Source organism: Vombatus ursinus, unplaced genomic scaffold, assembly GCF_900497805.2.
Source record: "Vombatus ursinus unplaced genomic scaffold, bare-nosed wombat genome assembly UNPS02014789.1, whole genome shotgun sequence".
Lineage (NCBI taxonomy): Eukaryota > Metazoa > Chordata > Mammalia > Diprotodontia > Vombatidae > Vombatus > Vombatus ursinus.
Genome location: NW_020954567.1, coordinates 496,067 through 502,066, shown reverse-complemented (window position 1 = coordinate 502,066; position 6,000 = coordinate 496,067). Strand labels below are relative to the sequence as shown.

Genomic DNA, 6,000 nt, shown 5'->3' with positions numbered 1-6,000 from the left:
GGAAAAAAGCAGCTTTGGGGAAGGCTTAGCGTCGGTGTGGGGCATCTAGGTGACTCAATGGATAGAGCACTGGGCCTGGAATCAGGAAGATTCATTTTCCTGAGTTCAAATCCAGCCTCAGATACTTTCTAGCTGTGTGACCCTGGGCAAGTCATTTAACCCTGTTAGCCTCAGTTTCCTCATCTATAAAATGATCTGGAGAAGGAAATGACAAACCACTCCAGTATCTTTGCTAAGAAAACCCCCAATGGGGTCACGAAGAGTCTGACACGGGTGTAACAATTGAACAACAATGGCGTCAGTGCTCTAGGCAGAGAGGTGGAAGTGTGACTGCATTTGTGGTAGAGAGATACCCAGATGCCTTGGTCTTTCATGCCAATGGAATGATGCCACTGGCAGCCCTGTTGTTTATTCAGGCCACTTACCAAGGATTGGCATTCTCTTGGAGGGGTTAAACAGCACCAATCCCCCGGGCCCTGTACCCAGATCTATGTGAGCACTGCCCAATGGCTCCTAGCTGAAGAGGTAGGGGACCTGGGTGAAGTGAACAAGGGTGGATCTTTCACAAAGATTAGGTATTTTATAAAGATTAGCTCCCTACTATTATACAAAGCAATACTGGCACGGTGAAGTTCAGGGACCCAGGTACCCCCAGGTTTCCCTTTACTGAGGTCACCTTTCACATTGCAGCTACTTCCAATCCTAATTATGTTACATTTATGTAGCACTTCAAGGTTTAACAAAGTGCTGTCCTTGCTGTGACGTAGGGAATGTGACTATCATTACTCCCACTTTATGGACAAGAAAACTGAAGTTCAAATGTAAGAGCAAGGATTCAAACTCAGGTCATCCTGACTCCAGGTACATGCACTAGGGTCACAGTGCTCTTCACCACCATAGGTGGACAACTTTTCTGATAGAGACAATGAATGTATCATGGGACTAGAGAGAAGTAACATCTGTGTGGGCCACTCTGAGCAGGGCTGTGGGTTTCCAGGAACATGTTTAGTGGTCAGTAACCCAACAGGGGACATGTGCCATTAAGTAAGTACTGTCCTTTCCCCACTGTATCTGTGCCCTTTTTCCTGGCAGCGGAATTCCAAGATTCCCTCCCCATGCCAGGAAAATTCCCCCTTCCTATATTTAGCAACCACACTCTTACTTCCTCCCTGTGAGTGTTCTCAGACTAGTCAATCCTGCACATGTGTTGACTGAGGGGTTCCAGGGTCCCTGGCCCGGTGAGAGGCTTTGTCAATGGCTGGGTCTTCTTGTTACTCAGACAACAAACAATATTGGACCACAGATCTGGAAGAGAGCCCAGAGGTCTTCAAGTCCAACTTCCTTGTTTTACGAATGAGAAGACTGAGGCCCATGAGTGATTTGCCCGAGGTAACCTACCTTGTAAACAGCAGAGGTGGGCCTTGAATGCAAGTCTTTTTAGTGTTGCTTTTACCATGCTACCCATTCCCTCCTACCCAGATGATACAGTGAAGCAAACACTGGATAGATGTAGGGTGTGGCAAGGTAGGGGCATTAGGAGTTGTTAATTCAGTCATGTCTGCCTCTTCATGACCCCATTGGGGGTCTTCTTGGCAAAGGTACTGAAGTGGTTTGTCATTTCCTTCTCCAACTCATCTTACAGATGAGGAAACTGAGGCAAACGGGGTTAATTAACTTGCCCAGGGTCACACAACTAGTAAGTGTCTGAAGGCAGATTTGAACTCGGGTCTTCCTGACTCCAGGCCTGTGCTCTATTCACTGAGCCAACTACTTGGCCCGGTCAGGGAATAGCATTAGAGGCATCGGAAGACCCGGAGTCTATTTCAACTCTCACTGCGTGGTTCAAGAGGCCAGCTGGTGAAGAGGAAAGAGAGCAGTTTGAGAGTTAAAAGATCCAGGTTTTTAGATAGGGAAGTGCTGGAGTTAGTAAGAATACTGGTTGTGAGGGTCAATTATTAAATTTCCAGTGTGACCATTTACATGGGAAATGGGCAAATGCTACAAATCACGGTTTGGTTTATTGTTTCATTAATTGTCTAGACTTAAGAAAATGCTGGAAAAAATGTTAATAATGTGGATTAAACTTAAAAGTGGGCCATACATACATTTTTTTTTCTCAGAGAGCTGGTTGTTAAACATTTACCCCTGGTTCTAGGCCTGAGTTTTTTTTTCCTTTAAAAAATTTTTCAATTAAAATTTTTTATGTTTAATTTTATTTTTTCAATTACAGGTTAAAAACAATTTTTAACATTTTTTGGGGGGTGAGGACATCAGGGTTAAGTGACTTGCCCAAGGTAACACAGCTAATAAATGTCAAATATCTGAGGTCAGATTTGAACTCAGGTCCTCCTGACTACAAGGCCAGAGCTCTATCTACTGCACCACCTAGCTTCCCCTTAACATTTGTGTTTTAAAATGTTGAGTTCCAAATTCTTTCTTTCCCTCCCCACCCTGCTTGAGAAGGCAAGCAGTTTGATACACCTTATACACATGCAATCATTAGGCTGCAGGGTTAAGTGACTTGCCCAGGATCACACAGCTAGTAAGTATCTGAGGTCAGATTTGAACTCAGGTCCTCCTGACTCCAGGGTTGCCGCTGTATCCACTGCACCACCTACCTCCCCCAGACCTGACTTTCAAAAACACTAGTTGTGTGACCACAAAAAAGTCCATTCTAACTAGATGCACCTAAACAGTTCATCCCTTGGAACCTCAGTTTCCAGGACTGTAAAACAGGAGTAACGGCACCTGCCCTATTGGCAGCACCGTTGAGTTTTTGTGTGGAAGGTGTTGACTTTAAAGCACAAAGTGTGTCAAGAGTCTTAGCGCAGTTTTAAGCTATTAGAGACAGTTGCCCTTGCACTAAGACTTTTGGGACAGCTTCTATTTCAAGAGTGTAAGTTGTTATCATTAACATCTCAGAGCTTGGGGCTTGCCGTTTGCAAAATGGAGATAATAGTGGTCCCAGCTGCCTCTCCTAAAGGGCTTCTGTGTGGTTTAAATGATATCATAGATAGGAAAAGGCTTTGAAAAGAAAATAACATACAGGCATGCCCACAGAATCATAATCTCAGCGTCAGATGGGACCTCAGAGCCCTGTGCCTCGTCAAGAAGCACCCCCAGGTTCCTGACAAGTGGTCATCCAGCCAGGGCTTGAAGCCCTCCTGGGAGAGAATAACCCTGATAACAATTGACATGTATATAGAGAGGGTTTTGATGTTTGCCAAGGATGCGATCAGGGATCTCCACTGGGCTTCACGACAACCTTGTGGAGGCTGGCATCACAGGAATCCTTGTTCCCCATTTTATAGAGGAGTAAACAGCCTGGGAGTGGATCAGTCAATGACTTGGCCAAGTCACTCAGTTAACGTCAGAGGTGGGGTTCAAATCTAGATCTTTGCCTTCTTCAGGTAGCTCATTCCACTTGTGGATGGCTCTCTATTTGGAAGTTTTTCCTAACAACAAGACTACAATTGCGTCTTTGAAACTTCCACCCATCGCTCCCAGTCCCTCCCTCTTGGATCAAGCAGAATGGCTGGAGCAGGGGGTCTTCACCTTTTTGGTGTCCTAGATCCCTTTGATGACAGGTGACCCAAGAGACCTCTTTTTAGAATAATGTAATATGTAACACTAGGGCAGCTAGGTGATATAATAGATAGAGTACCAGGCCTCGAATCAGGAAGATTCATCTTTTTGAGTTCAAATCCCGCCTCAGACACTTACTAGCTGTGTGAGCCTGGGCAAGTCACTTAACACTGTTTGCCTCAGTTTCCTCATCTGTAGCATGAGTTGGAGGAAAAAATGGCAAACTACTCCAATGTCTCTGCCTAGAAAACCCCAAATAGGGTCACAAAGAGCAGGACATGACTAAAATGACTGAACCAACAATATGTAACAAGCCAAAAAAAAGCAATGATATTGAAATAAATATGTAATTTTTCCCATCCAAGTTCATGGACCCCATGAAATCTATTTAGGTGTCCCCCCCCATTAGGGGTCTGTGGACTCCATTAAGAACCTCTATGGGCTCTCAGACCTTCTAAGGGGGTGTCTAGAACCTTTTCTATGTGATAGTTCTTCAAATGCTTGAAGGTAGTGCTTTTTTATACGATTTATTGTGCCAAACCAGGAGTAGTGTTTTCTAGAGATGCTTCCCCCACTTAGCAAGTGCTCTACTTCTTAGATACCTCAGTGACTCTTAGACAAACCAGTTGATCCACACCCATCCTTGGCCTCTGAGGAGCTCTGTGCCTCCTCCTTACCCTCACCCTCCAGCTGTGCCGGGCATCCTTCATATGGAGGCTGACTCAGTTCTTACTTCTTTCTAGAGTCCAGGTGCCATCCACACAGTATGTGGAGAGATGTGGAAAGAATTAATGAAACCCACCTGGATTTCATTTGCATCTAAAGCTGCCATGTAAATCCCCAAGGGAACTATGAGACACAGTCAGGGAACTGGGTGTGGTTTTCAACAAACTTTCCCACTGATGCTGAGCTCTGACTAAGATGATGTTTTTCTCCCTATCTCAGCTTTTCTCCCCATGAGGAGGGTAACCAGAGGAGTCTTTTACAGTCAGAGGGAAAACATGTCACAAAGTGTGGATCAATTTGACAAATGTTTTTAAGTTTATACTATGTGCAAGGCACTGTACGAAAATACAGAGAAGAAAAATGACACAAAACTTGCTTTCAACGATTTTAAGGGGATGGGAATAGACCACTGCCCAGATAAGTACAAGGCAGAATTTGATGAGGACAAAGGAGAAATGTGGACAAAATGCACTTGGACAGTTTGAGGATGGGGGAAAAAAATTCCTTCGGGTGAGAAGGTCAGGGAAAGCTTCACAGAGGAGGTAGCACCTGAAATGATCAGTGAAACTTTTGTTTGAAAGCTGAAAAAGCAAAATTAGTGGTGTCCCAGGTTTCCAAATGGTTGAATCAGAACTGGCTTTTCCTAGTTGTGCATCCTTGGATTATGAATGCAGTTCATGGTCAGGGGACCCATCAGGATTCCATGAGCCCAGATAGGAACAAGCTACTACTTCCAAGATGTTTCAGAAACTGATCCTCTTCTGAAACCCATGAGTTTCAAAGGTCACCAAAGCATTTAAGCTCTGGCCAATTAACCCCAACTTGGAATAGTGGAGAAAGGCCAGAGTGTTCTAATCTCTAATGGATAACATCCCCAGTATGCCGAGAATTCCAGCAATGGTAGAAGCTCACATTTACGTAACGCAATTCAACAAACACTTATTATTTTTTATGGTCACAAAGTGCTCTGCATACATTTTTTCCTTTAGTCTTTACCCTATGGGGCAAACACTATTATCCAGGCAAACACAAGCTCCATGAGAAAATGAATTATTTTCTGTGTGTCTTTTGTATGCCCTAATGCCCAACACCATGCCTGATGCATAGTATGTCCTTAATTAATGTGTGTTGAGTTAAATTGATCCCCATCTTACAGAAGAAGGAAGGGAGAAAAGGAGGAAGGAAGAAAAGAAGGAAGAAAGAAAGGAAGGAAGGAATTTATTAGGCACCTGATGTATGCCAGATACTATGTTAAACACTTCAAAAATATTATTTCATTTGATCCTCACAACAATCCTGGTAGGAAGGTGCTATTATTATCCCCATTTTATAGTTGAGGAAACTCAGGCAAACAGATTAAGTGATTTGACCGGGGTCACTCAGCTAAGTAAGTGTCTGAGGCTGAATTTGAGACTCAAAGAAGTTAAGATATTTAACTGCTCAGAGTCCACACCTAGTAACCAGAACTTGAACCTCGTCAATCCAGGTCTTTTGACTCTGATATACTTTCCTCTGTATTGCACCTCTGTAGCAATCTGGTTAGCTATGCCAAGCATATGTGGTGAGTACTGCCTTTGGGTAGAAGCCGGTATGAGTCTGTCACTGGGCTGTACTAATCCTTTAATGTCCCAGGATCTTTATATCTTGGGAATTCTTGGTTTTATAGCAGGACATAGCTCAGCACAGTGC

General features: G+C 43.9%; 1 protein-coding gene across 1 annotated transcript in view; it reads left to right on the top strand.

Moving 5' to 3' along the window:
• Positions 1-6,000, top strand: part of OLFML2B (olfactomedin like 2B) — a 53,607-nt gene that overhangs the window by 22,779 nt on the left and 24,828 nt on the right. The window lies entirely within an intron of this gene.